Source organism: Callithrix jacchus, chromosome 16 (assembly GCF_049354715.1).
Source record: "Callithrix jacchus isolate 240 chromosome 16, calJac240_pri, whole genome shotgun sequence".
NCBI classification, from domain to species: domain Eukaryota; kingdom Metazoa; phylum Chordata; class Mammalia; order Primates; family Cebidae; genus Callithrix; species Callithrix jacchus.
This window is the reverse complement of record NC_133517.1, coordinates 29,796,074-29,814,445: the sequence shown is the minus strand read 5'-3', so window position 1 is coordinate 29,814,445 and position 18,372 is coordinate 29,796,074.

Genomic DNA, 18,372 nt, shown 5'->3' with positions numbered 1-18,372 from the left:
TACAAAACAAACCCTTAATGAATGATAGTTATTAATGCTGGTGTAGGTTCACCTATGAGGAATAACACATTGCACATTGCAAAGTGCTCTATAATTATGGCTTCTAATTAAATACATGGTCTAATGAAAAAAACATCTGGGAGTTTTCTCTGGCTGAGAGTAAACACTAATTTCAAATGAAAAATCGGTGCTAAACCATTGTACCTCAAAAGGGACTCCAATATTTTTTCAAGATTATGTATTCTGTTACTGAAAGTGCACACACTAATCAAAGTTGGGTTTTATTTATTTTAAAATACCCTGTGTTTTAAAATTTTTACCAATAAACCATGTCTACTAGATTACCCCATATTTCACTGCACACTTCAATAATCTTTACACGTTAATCAACCACCTTGACTTTGTACCCTGTATTTATTATGCCTGTATTTTATTATTTCCTCAGTAAACCTTATGTTTCAAAGGCTTTCCAGAACAACTCAATCACAAAACTATGCTTCTGGGTGACACTTAAGATATAAGGTTTTAACCCAGTGGTGAAATAATTTTAATTACAAAAACAAAACCATGAAATGGATTCCTACTGACAGTTAAACAAATCTGTAATTATGCAGCCAGTGTGTGAATCCCTTCTCTCCCCTTTCTCACTCAATTTGCAGACCTGGATGTCATCTCATTAAATCAACAGCTCAGATGTGCACACAAACGTCTTACACCAAATACATATGTCTGTTTCCATCGCTCTCCCAATATCTAAGCTTCTCTTACTTAGTGGCAACATGAAATTAAATCAGGGGTAAAAAGTAAATGAGGAAATTAGGTATCCAAAGCAAATGCAAGCAGCTACAGCTGGTACTTCAAACCAACAGTCTCCAGGTGTTGAAAGAAGATTATGTGAATGGGAATGTTGTGTGTGTGTGTGTGTGTGTGTGTGTGTGTACACATGCCATTCAACAATTACTGAATTCTTCCCATTTTCTAGGTTTATTTCCAGCACTAAGCCACATGCCTGGCACATATGAGTCTTAATAAATGTTTATCAAATGAATCTATTAATTACAAATACTCCACAGAAATCACATGCTGTAATAATCCTTGCATGACGCTATGATCCCACTTATTCAGCATCTGTATTTAAGACTTTGCTTTGGTAATTAAAAGTCTTAAAAATTATGCTTTGTTCAAGCCCAAAATACCATTCAGATGAGATGGTGCTTCCTGTAGCTGTTCCTCTACGTTCATCCATCCATGCCAAGCTTCACCCTTACCCTCAAGAGCTTGCTAAAGTTTTTGCAAGAGATGGGAATGTGTGTCTCCCATAGAAGGAAAAGAGAGGGTGCTGTGCTGCCTGAAGTTCTGAGAAGCACAAGCCAACACTCTTACTTCCAGGAAATCCATGGCCTCATAGACTAAGTTGCTGTCCACTGTTCCCAGCTGTGAGCCTTCACTCCTCTCTGACCTGGGTCCAGAAAAGGAGACCCAGGCCCCAGGCCTCGAGGATGGCTTGCAATGGCAGGAAGTAATTCAGGAGTATGCTTTTGGGAGTCCTAATCTCCGATGCTCCTGCAGTCATGGAATATCATTGTGGAGTAAACTCTCAGTGAGGAAATAAGGAACTGGACCCAACCAAAGTCATTTCAAAATACATTTGCTATTGGAAAGAGAAGTGAATCTAATATCTTTCTCACAGATCGGACTTGCAGATAAGTGGAAACTGTAAGTGTCATTCCTGGGAATGCCTCGCCCTGCTACACAGCTGGAGCGGATCCTTATCCTCCATCTGGGATTCATCCAGAAACCGAAAGCCATCATGTCATCCACTTGTCCGCTTAATTACAGGCTTTCTTACTTTTAATATTCTTTCATTCTTACCATCTGGAATTGGTATTTGTCATATGTTAGGATCTGTAATATCTTCCTCTGAGTCGCTAAAATGGGATGAATTTCTTTGGGATTAATTTGGGAGGAGGTGTTTTCTTTAATTACAAACTCAAACATCTCAAAATGTTTTAATGAGCAAGGGAATTGTGTTCAAAACCAGAGCGGTCCAGCCAGACTCAGTTCTTTTGACTTCTGGAGAAGAACACAAATAAGTCCTTCCCTCAGTGTCAGGAAACAGATGGGTATTTGCTCACAAAAGGAAGAGTTCATAACAATTTAATAACAAACTTTTTTTAAGACATTTTCTGTGCCGGTTTTTTAGATATAAACTAAGAAAAAGGTGTCATTCTCATCATGACAGAGACTGAGATGAGAGTCCGCTAGGAAGGTGGCTCTGTTGGACAGAGGCCCTGTCCCATAGGCCAATGGGCAGAGAACCAATGTGGCAGGTGATTAGGGAGTTGCAAGAGGAGGCTGTGCTGCAGAAGAATTACTCTGGCAACAGTAAACGGGGTGGATAGGAGTGAGAGAGGATGGGGCCTACAGTGGAAAGCGAGGTACCTCTGTATCAGGGACGGGCCAGGAGAGGTGGCAGTGGGAAGGCAAACACCTCCCACTGCTCCAGACCATCTAAAGAAATAATAGTAACTGGGACTTAACTAGATAAGTGATGAGCTAGAGGTGAACCTATGAGCAAGCCTGAGTCAATGTTAGAAATGAATGAGGATGTGGGTGGGTGTCTTGGTGTGTTCCAGTCGCCATCACAAAGTACCATAGACTGGGTAGCATATAAATGACATAAATTTGTTTCTCATGGTTCTGGAGGCTGGAAGCCTGAGATCAGGGTGCCAGCATGGTTCTGGTGAGGGATTCCTTCCAGGTTGCAAATGATCTCTTTTATAAAAAGATGCCCTTATAAGGGTGCTAATCCCATTTATGAGTGTTTCACTCTCATGATCTAATTACTTCCCAAAGGCCCCATCTTCTGAAACCATCACAATGGGGGTTAGAATTCCAACATAGAATTTGGTGGCAGGACACATAGATTCAGTCCATTGCAGTGGGTTTGAGAGTCCTGGTGGGCTGAGCTCTAGCAACCACCTGAAAAGTGGCAGAGCTCCTGCATGCCAGAACACCTGCGGTTGACTCACTCTCGCTACAGCCCTAGTTTAATTGGCTGGCTTTGTTTCCCTCCATGATGCTCTGCAGAAGAAACAGCACCAAACAAGAGAAAGATTTTACATGTAGCAGACACTAAGCTACTCAATGTTTTCAGACCTTCTAGTTCACGTTTTTTAAGCTAGATTTACTTGACAACATGGAGTGTGCCCAGAGGAAGATAACCAACATGGGAAAGTACCTGGAGATGGTGTCAAAGGAAAAAAGGCTGTTGTGTGTACAGAGCTATCATGTGGAAAGAGTGGACTATTCTCTCTGTTGCTTCAGAGTGGCCAAACAAGGAGAAAGGATAGAAGCTGCAGGAGGATAGATAGTAATTCATTATAAGAAAGATTTTTTCTTATAATTAGAATTTGCAACCACACCTTTTGGTATAATGCATTTCCTGGGTTTTTTTTTTTTGTTTTTTTTTTTTTTGCAGGATCATGGAGTTATTAAGTTGGTAGGGGATACAAAGCCCAACTTCTTCATTTTATGGAAAGTGAAATTTAAGCCTAGATATACTGCTGGCACACCATTGGTCCTGGAGGTTAGAGTAGGGTCTCCCGCATTGAAGAGGGTATTGAGATGGCCTTCAAAGCCCATTCCAACTTATGAGCCCAGGTTCCCAAAACCTAGGTCATAATATAAGCAGAAAGGCAGAGTTTAATGGGGACTAAGAATATTGGCTTTTGTATCAGAAGTGAGCCAAATCCTGGCTCCATAACATACCATCTCTGTGACCTTGGGCCACCCAATCTCTATCTCTCTTGTACCTATCTTGCTTCTTTTTTTAAAAAAAAATTTTTATTGCATTATAGGTTTTGGGGTACATGTGCAGAACATGCACGACAGTTGCATAGGTACACACATGGCAGTGTGTTTTGCTTCCTTTCTCCCCTTCACCCACATTTGGCATTTCTCCCCAGGCTATCCCTCCCCACCTCCCCCTCCCGCTGGCCCTCCCCTTTTCCCCCCAATAGACCCCAGTGTTTAGTACTCCCCTCCCTGTGTCCATGTGTTCTCATTTTTCATCACCCGCCTATGAGTGAGAATATGTGGTGTTTATTTTCTGTTCTTGTGTCAGTTTGCTGAGAATGATGTTCTCCAGATTCATCCACGTCGCTACAAACGACACGAATTCATCATTTCTGATTGCTGCATAATATTCCATGGTGAATATGTGCCACATTTTCCCAATCCAGTCTATCATCAATGGGCATTTTGGTTGATTCCAGGTCTTTGCTATTGTAAACAGTGCTGCAATGAACATTCGTGTGCATGTGTCCTTATAGTAGAACGATTTATAGTCCTTTGGATATATATCCAGTAATGGGATTGCTGGGTCAAATGGAATTTCTATTTCTAAGGCCTTGAGGAATCGCCACACTGTCTTCCACAATGGTTGAACTAATTTACACTCCCACCAACAGTGTAAAAGTGTTGCTTTTTCTTCACATCCTCTCCAGCATCTGTTGTCTCCAGATTTTTTAATGATCGCCATTCTAACTGGCGTGAGATGGTATCTCAATGTGGTTTTGATTTGCATCTCTCTGATGACCAGTGATGATGAGCACTTTTTCATATGATTGTTGGCCTCATATATGTCTTCTTTCGTAAAGTGTCTGTTCATATACTTTGCCCAATTTTGAATGGGCTTGTTTGTTTTTTTCCTGTAAATCTGTTTGAGTTCTTTGTAAATTCTGAATATCAGCCCTTTGTCAGATGGGTAGACTGCAAAAAGTTTTTCCCATTCTGTTGGTTGCCGATTCACTCTAGTGACTGTTTCTTTTGCCGTGCAGAAGCTGTGGAGTTTGATTAGGTCCCATTTGTCTATTTTGGCTTTTGTTGCCAATGCTTTTGATGTTTTGGTCATGAAGTCCTTGCCTACTCCTATGTCCTGGATGGTTTTGCCTAGATTTCCTTCTAGGGTTTTTATGGTGCCAGGTCTTATGTTTAAGTCTTTAATCCATCTGGAGTTAATTTTAGTGTAAGGTGTCAGGAAGGGGTCCAGTTTCTGCTTTCTGCACATGGCTAGTCAGTTTTCCCAACACCATTTGTTGAACAGGGAATCCTTTCCCCATTGCTTGATTTTGTCAGGTTTATCAAAGATTGTATGGTTGTAGATATGTTGTGTTGCCTCCGATGCCTCTGTTTTGTTCCATTGGTCTATATCTCTGTTTTGGTACCAGTACCATGCTGTTTTGATTACTGTAGCCTTGTAGTATAGTTTGAAATCCGGTAGTGTGATGCCCCTTGCTGTGTTCTTTTTGCTTAGAATTGACTTGGCTATGCAGGCTCTCTTTTGGTTCCATATGAAGTTCATGGTGTTTTTTTCCAGTTCTGTGGAGAGTGTCAATGGTAGCTTGATGGGGATAGCGTTGATTCTGTAAATTACTTTGGGCACTATAGCCATTTTCACAATTAATTCTTCCTAACCATGAACATGGAATGTTTCTCCATCTGTTTGTGTCCTCTCTGATTTCGTTGAGCAGTGGTTTGTAGTTTTCCTTGAAGAGGTCCCTTATGTTCCTTGTGTGTTGTATTCCTAGGTATTTTATTCTTTTTGTAGCAATTGTGAATGGCAGTTCGTTCTTGATTTGGCTTTCTTTAAGTCTGTTATTGGTGTAGAGGAATGCTCTATCTTGCTTCTTTATCCAATAAAATGGGACTCATACCTATAACTACCTTAGCGGGCTCTCATGAGAGTTAACTGAGAGAATGTACATTAGCTATTATTACCTTTGCCTGGCCCCAGTACCTGACTTATGTAGATATTTTATTGGATTCAAAACATAATTTATCTTACTGTCACTATGATGAAAAATGCAACACAAAATGTGAGATAGGTTTGCATGAACTTACTTACCACCATGTGAATTCCATCCTTATAGAGCCTTTGGAGCTTCCCTGCGATGTCAGGTTTCTCTTGACAAAAAGTGGTAACCGAATAAGTATTTATAGTCAATTGTCCATTTACTGAGCAACCACATGCTGTATCACTTTTCTTCAAGAGACATAGGTCCTGCCCTCAGAAAATGCAACCTAGAGAAGAAGACAGAAGACAGATGGATGCTTTTCTTCCCCAAAGGACTCCAGTTCATACTGACTCTTTAATAAGTCCTTTTTGGGAAAATATTTGTTATCATTCGAACTGTGCCCCCAAACAAAAGATACATTGGTATGTTAACCTCCCAGTACCCTCAGAATGTGCCCTTATTTGGAGATAGGGTCTTTATTGAGGTAATCAAGTTAAAATGGGGTCATTATAGCAGATCCTAATCCATGACTGGCGTCCTTATTTGTTTTTCTTTTCTCTTTTTATTTTTTTTTTGAGATGGAGTTTTGCTCTTGTTGCCTAGGCTGGATTACCATGAAATGGCATGATCTCAACTAATTGCAACCTCTGCCCCCCAGGTTCAAGCGATTCTCCTGCCTCAGCCTTCCAAGTAGCTGGGATTACAGGTACCCACCACCACGCTTGACTAATTTTTTTGTATCTTTAGTAGAGATGGGGTTTCGCCATGTTGGCCAGGTTGGTCTTGATCTCCTGACCTCAGGTGATCCACTTGCCTCAGCCTCCCAAAGTGCTGGGATTACAGGCATGAGCCACCACACTCAGCCTGGTGTTCTTATAAAAAGGAAGCATTTGAACAGAGACAGACATATACACAAGGAGAGCACCAAGTGCAGATAAAGGTGGAAACTGAGGTGATAGTTCCACAAGCCAAGGACACCGAAGTTTGCAGCAAACCACCAGAAGCCAGGAGAAGGGTGCAGGACAGATTCTCTCTAATGGTCCTCCAGAGGAACCAACCCTGCCAATATCTTGATCTCAGCCTTCTAGCCTCCAGAAACAGCAAGACAAAAATTTCTGTTGTTTAAGCCACATAGTTCTCACAGCCCTAGCAAACTAACATAATGCTCTATGCCAAGTTCTCTGCTAGGCACTATGGGAGATAGATGCAAAATAAGAGCTCTAACGGATTGTAATATCCTGTCATGTTACACCAGCAGGAAGAACAACACGTTGTAATAGCTTAGAAATGTGATTAATTTTGACTACAAAGGGAAATAAGCAAAGGAGTTTTATATAAAGGTGACATTCGAGGTAGCTCTAAAAGGATGAGTGTATGATTTCATGAGGTAGAGAAATGGAGAAGGAATCCTTAAGGCCAGGGAAATGGCATAAGTGGATGCAGGTTGGCAGTACGTTCAGGAAGGTCCAATGTGGCTAGAGATGGGGTGCAGGGACAAGGAGAGAGTGGATGCAGAAGAGACTGTGGCCAGTCTGCGAAGAGTGATGGCAATCTGGTAGAGAAGTCTACTTTTATTTTGTCAACAATGGGGTGTCATCAACAGCTTGGGAAGCTGTGTTATGATTGTACAGATTAGAATCTTTTCTCTAAGTGCCCTTTGCCTTTGACCTGACACTGGCCTCATGGTGATTTCAAACATCTTGTCTATAGAGGGAACTCATGTAGCTGGAGGTATCACCAGGTGGGTCTGGATCACTTGATGCTTGGCCAATAGCAGAGATGCACCCCTAGTTCAGTGCATAACAGGTGTTTGTTAGACAACAGCTAATAGTCATTCAGCTATTCAATAAATTTTTTTAATGAGATGGGGGTCTCACTATGTTGACCAGGTTGGTCTCACATTCCTGGCCTCCAGTGGTCCTTGCATCTTGGTCTCCCAATATGCTGGGATTACAGGTGTGAGCCACCATGTCCAGCCATTCCATAAAAATTTAATGAGCATCTACTATATCCAGGCTCACTGTTCCAGACACCGTGTAATGAAAATGACAAAATCTTTGCTTTTCATTCTAGTAAAAGGAGACACAGAATAGACAGAGAAACAAATAAACACAGTTTCAGATAGAGTGATGAGAACAACAAAACACAGTAAGTGGGATGGAGAATAACAAGGCATGGTGAAGTATGCTGATCAAGGAAGGTTGCTCTAAGGAGATGACATTTTTGCTGATTCCAGAAGATGTGAAGGAGCTATGTAAGCAAAGATCTGGGGAAGAGACTTCCAAATACAGGGGGCATTATATCTGAGGTGGGAATGAGTTTGGAGGTTCAAGAAACAGAGAAAAGAGCATTGTGGCTGGAGGATCATGATGTGGGGAAATAGTAGAAAAAATTATCAGAGAGTTGGGTAAGGAAAGGGTGTGCATTTGGGGCCTTGCAAGTTCTCATAAGAAGTTTGGATTTTATTCTGATTGCAATTTAAGCCATTGAGAGTGAGCCTAGTCAATAGGAGAGACGTCCGACATGATTTACCCTTATAATGACAGAAGCAGGAAGATGAGTTAGACGTTTCCACAATAGTCCGGATGATGGATGGAGGAAACTTGACTAGGTGGAAGCCATGGAGATGGTGAGGAGTGGTAGAATTAGGGTAGATTTTCAAAGGAGGATTACAGGGCTTGATGATGGATAGCTCATGGACATAGGATGTTGTGTTAATCCATTGTATGTTGCTATAAAGGAATTCCTGGGACTGGGTAATTTACTAAGAAAATAAGTTTATTGGCCGGGTGCGGTAGCTCACACCCGTAATCCCAGCATTTGGAAGGCCGAGGTGGACAGATCGACTGAGGTCAGGAGTTCGAGACCAGCCTGACCAACATGGTGAAACCCCATCTCTCCTAAAAATACAAAAAAAATTAGCTAGGCATGGTGGTGGGTACCTGTAATCCCAGCTACTTGGGAGGCTGAAGCAGGAGAATCGCTTGAACTCAGGAGGCGGAGGTTGCAGTGAGCCAAGATTGCACCATTGCACTCCAGCATGGGTGACAAAAGCAAAACTCCATCTCAAAAAAAAAAAAAAAAAAAAGAAGTTTATTTGACTCACTGTTGTGCAGGCTGTACAAAAAGTGTGATGCTGGCATCTGCTTCTGGTGAGAGACTCAGGAGCCTGGTAATCATAGCAAAACGAAAAGAGGGAGCAGGTATATCATATAGCAAGAGTGGGAGCAAGAGAGAAAGGGAGGAGGTAGGCTCTTTCAAACAACCAGATCTGGAGTGAACTCAGAGTGAGAACTCACTATTATCAGCACCAACACCTTCATGAGGGCTATTTTTCATCACCAAAACCCCTCCCAGGAGGCCCACCTTCCATATTGGAGGTCACATGTCAACATGAGATTTGGAAGGAACAAGATATCCAAACCATATCAGCCGTCCAGAGGATGAGAACTGAGGCTACATATGTGGCAAGTGGTGTCACGCAACAAGAGGGAAGGTTGGAAAAGGGCATGTTTGGTGAGAGAGGGGTAAGATCAAGAGCTCTATTTTAAATGTTTAACTTTCAAGGAACCTATTAGCCATCTAACAGAAGTTGCTATTATGTGCAGCCAGGATTAAGAATTTTCTTATTATGTCTATTAAAGTACAATCAGTCTTACTTGAGTGGGGCATGGAAAGCTAAATCATTCCTGAATCTTGAGAAGTCATTACCCCAAGGCCTATGAGATGTTCCCAGTATCATAAACAAAACCCTCTGGGATGCTGGCCCTGCCTGCACATTCCTGCCCTCTCACTCACAGCTTTCCTCTCATCCCTCCTTCAAAGCATCTGAGCTGGACGGCTACCCAGAAAGCCTTCCACTGCTGCAGAATTGGAACTGTGGGATCTCCACCTAACAGCTGGGTTGGATCCTGGGTCAGCAGCAGATTAAGACTGCACTGCAGGGGCCTGACCCAGGAGTGTATTCAGGAGCTTCTCAAGTCAGGCAGCAGGAAGTGAATCATCACTCGCTATCAGAGATGCAGGACTCCCTGCAGCTGGACACTGCCACAGCCTGTCAAGCCTCCTAAAAAGAGCTAAGTGCGCTGGAAAGCAGAATGGAAAATTGCACTCACAATCACCCCTTTTAAAGAAAGTTTATGAAACTGACCAGTATGTTGTGGAAAAGTCTGGGCTCGTGGAAGAGGGAAAACATAAACCTGAAAGCTGAAAGCAAGGAAAAATTGTTAAAGAAGAATATAAAAACTACCACACCCTTAGCTATTACACTAAGCCTACCCAGGTTCACTAATTTAGCTCCCCTCTTTCTGAGCCCCTCTTCTCTCCTGCTCTCCCTTTTCTTCCTGCTCTCTTCCATCAGTTTGATTTCTCTGGGAGAGCCTTGGTTTATGGACTCAAATCAGTTTTCAAGTGTTTGCTGATGAGCCAACCACATCCTCCCCTCTTACGTCAGACTCTCTACATCTCAGTGGCAGGAGAGATGAGCACAGCTGCTCTGATAGCCCGCCAGGAGCAACCTTTGTGCACCCTCTTGGCTTTGGAGGGGTTAACAAACAGCATCCCTATTCCCCACTGGAGTTCTGAAACAGTTCAGAGGTAGACATGGGAACCTGGAGGCTGACGGCAGCAATAGCGCCCTCAATACTGATGCAAAGCTCCATCGGAGGCCATGGCTTAGTTCTTGTTACTCACCAATAGCAGCTGGAAAATGACAGGTTCCTCCTTAGGGACCAACCCTGTGGGGTTTTCCTCTTAACGAAGGACAAAAGAAATACCATCTCTACTAAAGGCAGATGCTAAGCTCCTTCTCCAGGTTTCATCAATCGGGTCTAACCTCCTCATCTGGAGAAGAGTGACACATCACATGGGAGCGGGGGAGAGCAGAGTGTTCCTCTAGAAAGCATCCTCCACACAGAAGGAATCATTGACAGTGGGGCTAGGCCATAAATATTTCAGGCTTTGCAAGCTAAAATCAAGGCCATTATTTATGTAGTACTCATAAGAAAGGGTATAAACTTCTACAACTTTTAATTGACATGTTTTTAAAATACAATAGTAACAATTGGGTATAATTTTGTATTACAGGTCTACTCATAAGAATAAATTTTTCATTTTTGGTACAAATATATATGGTACACGTGCAATTTTGTTACATGCATAGACTGCTTAGTGGTCAAGTCAGGATTTTTAGGGTACCCATCACTCGGTTAATGTATATTATGATGCTTGCTGAAACCTCGTCTGCCTTTGCTCCCTTCCAATGTTTCTCTGCACTCACCAAGATGAATATATTTGAAATACTTACCTGCTTAAAATACTTCAAAGGATCCGCACTATCCTTAGGTCTAAGGCTGACACCCTTAAGAGGCACTTTATTGCCTTTCAGTGATTATTTTGTTTTATTTTTATTTCATTTTTATAGATGGAGTCTCGCTCTGTAACCCAGGCTGGAGTGCAGTACCACAATTTCAGCTCACTGCAACCTCCACCTCCTGGGTTCAAGCAATTCTCCTGCCTCAGCCTCCCAAGTAGCTGGGACTACAAGCACATGCCACCATGCCTGGCTAATTTTTGTATAGAGATGGTGATTTTGCCATGTTGGCCAGGCTGGTCTCAAAATCCTGAGCTCAAGTGATCTGTCTGCCTCAGCCTTCCAAAATGCTGGGATTATAGGGGTGAGCCACCGTGCCCAGCCTTCAATAATCATTTTGTGCTCACTCCATTTCACTTACACTATACTTTTAATTATTCTTAGTCACCAGATTCTATCCTGCCTCAGGGCACTTGTACATACAGTTCCTTTTGCATAACATACTATCCTCTCTCCTCTTGCTTATTTAATGTTATCAGAGTTTACATCTAAAGTAAACTGTTGGCTGGGTGCAGTGGCCCATGCCTGTAATCTCAGCACTTTGGGAGGCCAAGGCGGGTGGATTGCTTGAGCCCAGGAATTCAAGACCAGCCTTGGCAACATGGCAAGACCCTGTCGCTACAAAAAAAAAAAAAAAAAAAAAAAATATTAGCTAGGCATGGTAGCACACACCTGTGATCCCAGCTACTCAGAAGGCTGAGGTGGAGGACCACTTGAGCCCAGGAGATTGAGGCTGCATGAACCATGACTGCACCACTGCACTCCAGCCTGGGTGACAGAGTGAGACCCTATTATAAGAAAAAAAAAAAAAAAAAGAAAGAAAAGAAAAGAAAAAGAAAATAAATGGTCAATTCTTTAGAGAATACTTCCGTTATATCTCTGACTTTGTCAACCACACACACAACCATATATATTACTTGCTTTCATAATACTAGTGTCTTGTTTACAATATCATATTACAGTTGAAATTTACATTTATTTTTGTATTTGATTGATGGTGACTCCCTTACTTCTTTGGAAAATTGACATACTATTCAAATCTTAATAGTATTAAAAGTAAATGATTCTTTGTGGCATTTTTACAAGTGAAAGGTTAAATCTGTGTATTATCAAAGCTTTTATTTTTTTCTCTCCTGCCTTCTCTTACAATATGCCTTTTCAAGAATCTCTGTTGTAACTTTCAATGAATTTGCTCTCTAACCTCATGATTGTACAGTGAAAGTGTTTACGTGGTGAACCTGTTTTTCAAACTATTTCTTAGGCAGGTTACATGTTTTCTTACAAACATGAATGCCTGCACATATTTTCATATATTTATATAATTAGACATTATATGTATAATTTTATTAATTCACTGAAAAAAATAGTGGGGAATATGTGTTATCCTCATCACAGTTCCCCCTTCAGGAAGAGGCTCAAAGACACTGACTGTCAACACCCTTCCCAGAAGGATGACAGAGATGAGAAGTTACTTAATGGGTACAATGTGCATTATTCACGTGATGGATACACTAAAAGCCCAAACTTCACCACTACACAGTATATGCATGTAACAAAACTATACTTGTACCCCTTAAATGTATACCCCCCAAAAAGATTAAATTCAAGCATCAGTGGAAGAGATATTTGCAGAAGTTTTTGGACTGTTGCCTCCCCCTCTGTGGTAAGGCTGGTCCTTCTCTGATCTCACCTTGCTGTCATCATAAATCAATGTGCACCGATCTCAAAAACCACTTCAGGTGGCTCTAGAAGGCATTTAGAACGGAACATGACCATTTTTTCTCAAAACTTTCTCCAGGTCTCAATATCCTGTGATTTGAAGTCTAAACACTTTAGGCTGGAATGACATGGTCTGCTAACTTTTCCCCAATATCCACTCTCTCCTTACTTTTTAAAATACTACTCTTACCCTCCCCGCTACACATCTGAGTTTTAACTGGGCACAAGTCTTTTCAGCTAGAATCTACATTTTCTACCTTCCATATGACTACTTTGTAGTTAATGAGATGCGAGGAAAAATACTGTGGGCAGTGTCTAGATCATCTCCTTAAAAGAAAATTCCTTGCCTTCTTTGTCCCTTTTTTTTTTTGAAACAGGAACATGGTCTTACTCTGTTGCCCAGGCTGGAGTGCAGTAGAATGACCATAGTTCATTGCAGCCTCAAATTCCTGGACTCAAGGGATCCTCCCACCTCAAGTGGCTGGGACTACAGGCATGAGCCACCACACCCAGCTAATTTTGTATACAGATGTTTGTAGACATGGGGTCTCTATATGTTTCCCAGACTGGTTTCAAAGTCCTGGGCTCAAGCAATCCTCCCTCCTCAGCCTCCCAAACTGCTGGGATTACAGGTATGAGCTACCATGTTCAGCCTATGTCCTCTTTCTTTCTTTCCATGCACCAGAAGAGAGATGGGGTAGAAGTGAACCAGATTCAACCATGCAGAAGATATATCGGGGTACAGAAGCATAAAATAATGAAGGCATGTGGGACCCTGGATACCTCTGAGAAGGAGAGAAGCAGAACCAACTACTTCACTGGGTCACCTACCAGCTTGGACATTTACAGGACTTAGAACTAAATCTTCTACCTTCATTTCTATTAAAGTGACCAAACTGATATACTAATACCAATACTCAAGGATCTGTGAGTTCTGCTCCTAGTCATCCAACTTCTCCTTCTAGTCCTGCAGGAACCCACAGTCATGCTCCTGAACTTGCCACATGTATCCTTGCTCTGGCCTTTGACAAGTTGGTTCTGGGAATGTCCTATCTTCCTCGCCTATTTTCATCCATCCCAGCTTACACATCCATCAACATCCAACTCATACTCACTTTACCAATTTAATAACTCCTTAATATTAATCACCTACTATGTGTCCAGCACTGAATGATATCTGCCTACAATCTAAGGGCAGCTATTTCTAAATGTCAGCTGTTACATGCAACTCACCTGTGTCTCTTGTGTAAGGTGTCTATTTGTGGAAGGACCCCCTGCTGTGGGCCCTACCCACCAGATTACATGCCTGGGCACCAACTCAATCCAAATCATTGCTGAAAGCGTATCTCATGTAATAAAGAATTTGGCCTTTGCCTCCAGGTCCTGGAAGGCAGTGTCTAAATCCTTAAAATTTCCCAAATGATAGGCTTGCCTCTGTTATTCATTGTGGGTTCCCTGATAGTTGCTTATGCTAATGAGGTGACTCATGGTGGACCCCCTAGATAGTTTATAATAGCAAGATGACTCAGGATGGGGACTGGCCATACCAGAAAGAACAACGATGTAATCAAAGGTTTGGTGCTTTGAGCAACACTGTATCAGCCCGGCCTTTAGGAAGGAAAGGAGGGCTGAAGTTTGAGTTCAATCATATAGCCAATGATTCAATCAATCCTGTTTACATAATGAAAGCTTAATAAAAACTCAGAACACCAAGCTCAGGTGAGTTCCCTGATTGTGATATTGTGCCACACAACAATGTAGTAAAAGAAAAATACTTCCTGACTCCACAGGGAGAGGACACAGAAGCTTCCCTTAGACCTCACCTATGTGTATCTTCTCTAGGCTGGTTTTCATTGGTATCCTTTTTGCTGTAATAAAACCCGTAGTCATAACTATGGCATTTCCTGAGTGCTATGAGTCCATCCAGCAAATTACCAACACTGAGGGGTTTAAACTTCCAAATTTGTAGCCAGCTTGTCAGATGTGAATGTACCCTAGAGATCTCCAGATTTGCAGCCAGTATCTGAAGTGAGAGTAGTCTCACGGAGGGCTGGGCCTTTAAACCTGTAGTTTGGCTTAACTCTGCGAAGTGTCAGAAGTCATGGTAATGCTCTTTCTGCTGGGGCTGGGTATCTGGATTACTGAATTATGTGTTTCATTCATTCAATCACCTAGCAAAACTATATTGAGCATCAACAATGTGCTAGGTACTGAATTCAGGGCTGGATAAAATATAGATGAGATATTTCTAATCCCTGCCCTCAGAGAGCTTGAAATCTTGTATAAAAGGAAGTTGCAACAGTATGTTAACTATTCATAGAATTGTGTGCCAAGTTTGCCACAATCAAAGGGAGGATCAATTATAAGGTGTGGGGAGAGGGCATCCAAAGGACTTCCCAAAGGAGGCAGCCTCTGAGCTGGCTTTTGAAAGATGAATAAGCATTTGCCTTACAGGCAAAGAGAAAGGGGCATTCTATTCAGCAGGGATTGCATGTGCAAAGGCACAGTGGTGTGAAAGAGTGCACTGTATTCAGGTATAGTTATCCCTCCTTAACCTTGGAGGGCATATCCCAAGACTTCCAATAGATGCCTGAAACCACAGATAGTACCAACCCCTATATATACTGTGTTTCTTCCTATATATACATGCATACATGCCTATGATAAAGTTTACTTTATAACTTAAGCACAATAACAGATTAACAGCAATGACTAATAATAAAATAGAACAATTATAACAATATTGCCAGCATCACTACTCTTGTGCTTTGGAGCCATTATTAAGTAAACTAAGGGTTACTTGAACACAAACACTGTGGTACTGGGACAGTCAATCTGATAACCAAGCTGGCTGCTAAGTGACTGTCAGAAAGCACGTCCACAGTATGGGCATGCTGGACAAAGGGAGGATTCACATCCCAGGAAGGACAGTGAGAGGTTTCATCATGCTATTTAGAGCAGTGTGCAATTAAAAACTTATGAATTGCTTATTTCTGGAATTTTCCAATTAATATTTTTGGACCGCTGTTGAGGAGAGCAAACCTGTGGATAAAGGGGACTACTGTACCTTTAAGTTTATTTATATTGTTGGAGCACAGTGTGGGGACAGGAAAAAGAGGTCTGGGGGAGTAGGAAGAGGCCTTGTATTCCATGCTGAGAAGCTTTCTTCTAGAAGTTTCTCAAAGTGATACCTAGGGTCCAACTGGAAGTAAATAAAGTTTAACAAGCAAGCCTGTTTGAGAATGACAGCAGTGGGTAATAAAAGACCTGCAGAGACTTGCATTTTGAGAGATCACTCTAGACTTCCAGTGCCTGGAAAAAAACAGCTAGGTTACTCAGATCAATCTTGCAGCTGGAATCAAAGAAAAATGAAAAGCTGTAGAAATAATAATTTAAGGCCAGGTGTGGTGGCTTACACCTGTAATCCCAGCACTTTGAGAGGCCAAGGAAAGGAGGATCGTTTCAGGCCAGGAGTTCAAGACCAGCCTGGACAACATAGCAAGACCCCATCTCTACCAAAAAAAAGGAGGGGGGCAACTTTAAAACATGGAAGAGCTGGAAAGACAAGAGGAACTTCCCAGGCTAATTATTGGATGAATACCCATAACCAGAAAAGTAAGCCAAATCCCCTCAGATCATAAGCCTCATTTTCTGAGGCTCTAGGGAAAAAATGTCTCCTATTCTTTCAATTGCATTATGGTAAATTTCCACATGGTTAGCTGCTCTTTGATGGAGCATACCTGGGTAATAATGACTTTCTATTCCTCAGAGAGGCTGTGATTCTGGGAATGTTTAATATTGGTGGTCGATTGGACTTTTGCCTTTGGTTAGCAGCTCAAAGAATGCTATAATTCACTCTTCTATGAGGTGGACATCCAGCCTTGATACCCAATCCAGAACTCTGAAAGAATGAAAATTTGCCATCTCTAGCAGGTGGAATTTTCAGTAGGTACTTGATTAATGCCCAGTAGCTCAATTTTGTAATGTTTCCCTTTTTTATTAAGAACTAACACTCTTTTGTTGGTCCATATCACCAACATCCTGTGTCTGGGGTGCTGCACTGTTACAGAAATCAACAATCCTCCTCAGAGCTCTGTAAAGATAAGTGAGTGAGAGATTATATGGCACCTGTAGGGCTGGGAAATTTTATCTGAAATTCCCATATGCAAAACTGCAGAAAAGACCTCTTTGCCCTTTGTTAATTGAAAATAAACTATCACTTTTTTCGGGAGAAGGCCTTTGAAGGCTGCCATGGAAACAAGCTGACTAGAGGCTTCAGCAACCGCTCAGATACTTAATTTCACCCACAGTGAATGTAATCCAGGCAGAGAATTGCTCACGATATGAAAACAGTGATTAGCAGGAGACTGCATATGTACCTTGCCGGGTACAGGCCCCACTTTCTCTTTGAGAATGCTGAGCTTGAATGTTCAAGGGGAAAGACACCCAAAAAACATCACCACAAATCAGCTGTGAAGGTGACCAAGAAGATTATGGGTCCTGCCTGCAGGGAGGAAAACACAGGGTAAATTACCAGAGAAATCAGCTACTTCCACGCTCAGAGAAACGAGGAGGCTCAAGTCAGGGTAGACCAGGGGATTCCAGAAAGAAAAAAAAAAACTTATCTCTGATTCATCTTCTGCTGAAATAACCAAGCCTTCTATCGGTTGCTGAGATTTCAGAGTCATTTTCCCAGAACAAAACAATGATATTTCCAAATCAAAGAGAAGACAAAGGACAGGATTAATAAAAGGGGGTTGGGGACCTCTTTAAAGAAGAAGGCAGAGCTTGGCATCTTTTCTATTCTCCCCGACGTCCAGACTCCAACCCCTCTAGCCATGTTGTCATAGCATTCCAAGCGGAAAGGAAAATGAGCAACTGTCAGTCTACCGTTTTCACATCCTAGAGAAGGAACTGAGATCCAGCAATGTAGATGAATGATATGGCAAAAGTGGTGACAAAACCAAATCCAGAACCCAGGCCTCAGAGTTTACCCCCTGCACTAACCATTCACTGACCCTTCGTTGCCTCAACTTTTCAGCAGCCATCAATCAGCAAGTTCTATAGAGTCTCATTTCCCAACCATTTTCTTGCCAGTGCTACTACACAAGCACGAACCCTTATCATTTTGACCCAAGACAAAAGGAGAATAAGGTCAGGGTTCTGGGCTAAGCCCTTAGCAAACATACCTTTAATCCTTACCACAATGCAAGAGGTAAGTCATAATTTCTGTTTTCTAGTTGAAGGAACAGAAGCGTGGAGATTGAGAGAGGCTACACAATGACAAGTGACAGAATCTAGACGCAGACTCCTCATTTGTCTGAGCCCAGGTCCACGCAAATGACCCCATCACTCTATTGCCTCAGGAGACAATGTTGATGGCCTCCTAGTTGTGTTCATTCTCTTCCCATTTTAAACCATTTTGTACCCTGAAGCCAGATCAATCTTCTTTAAATTTCCTTTTAATCATGTCACTACATTCCT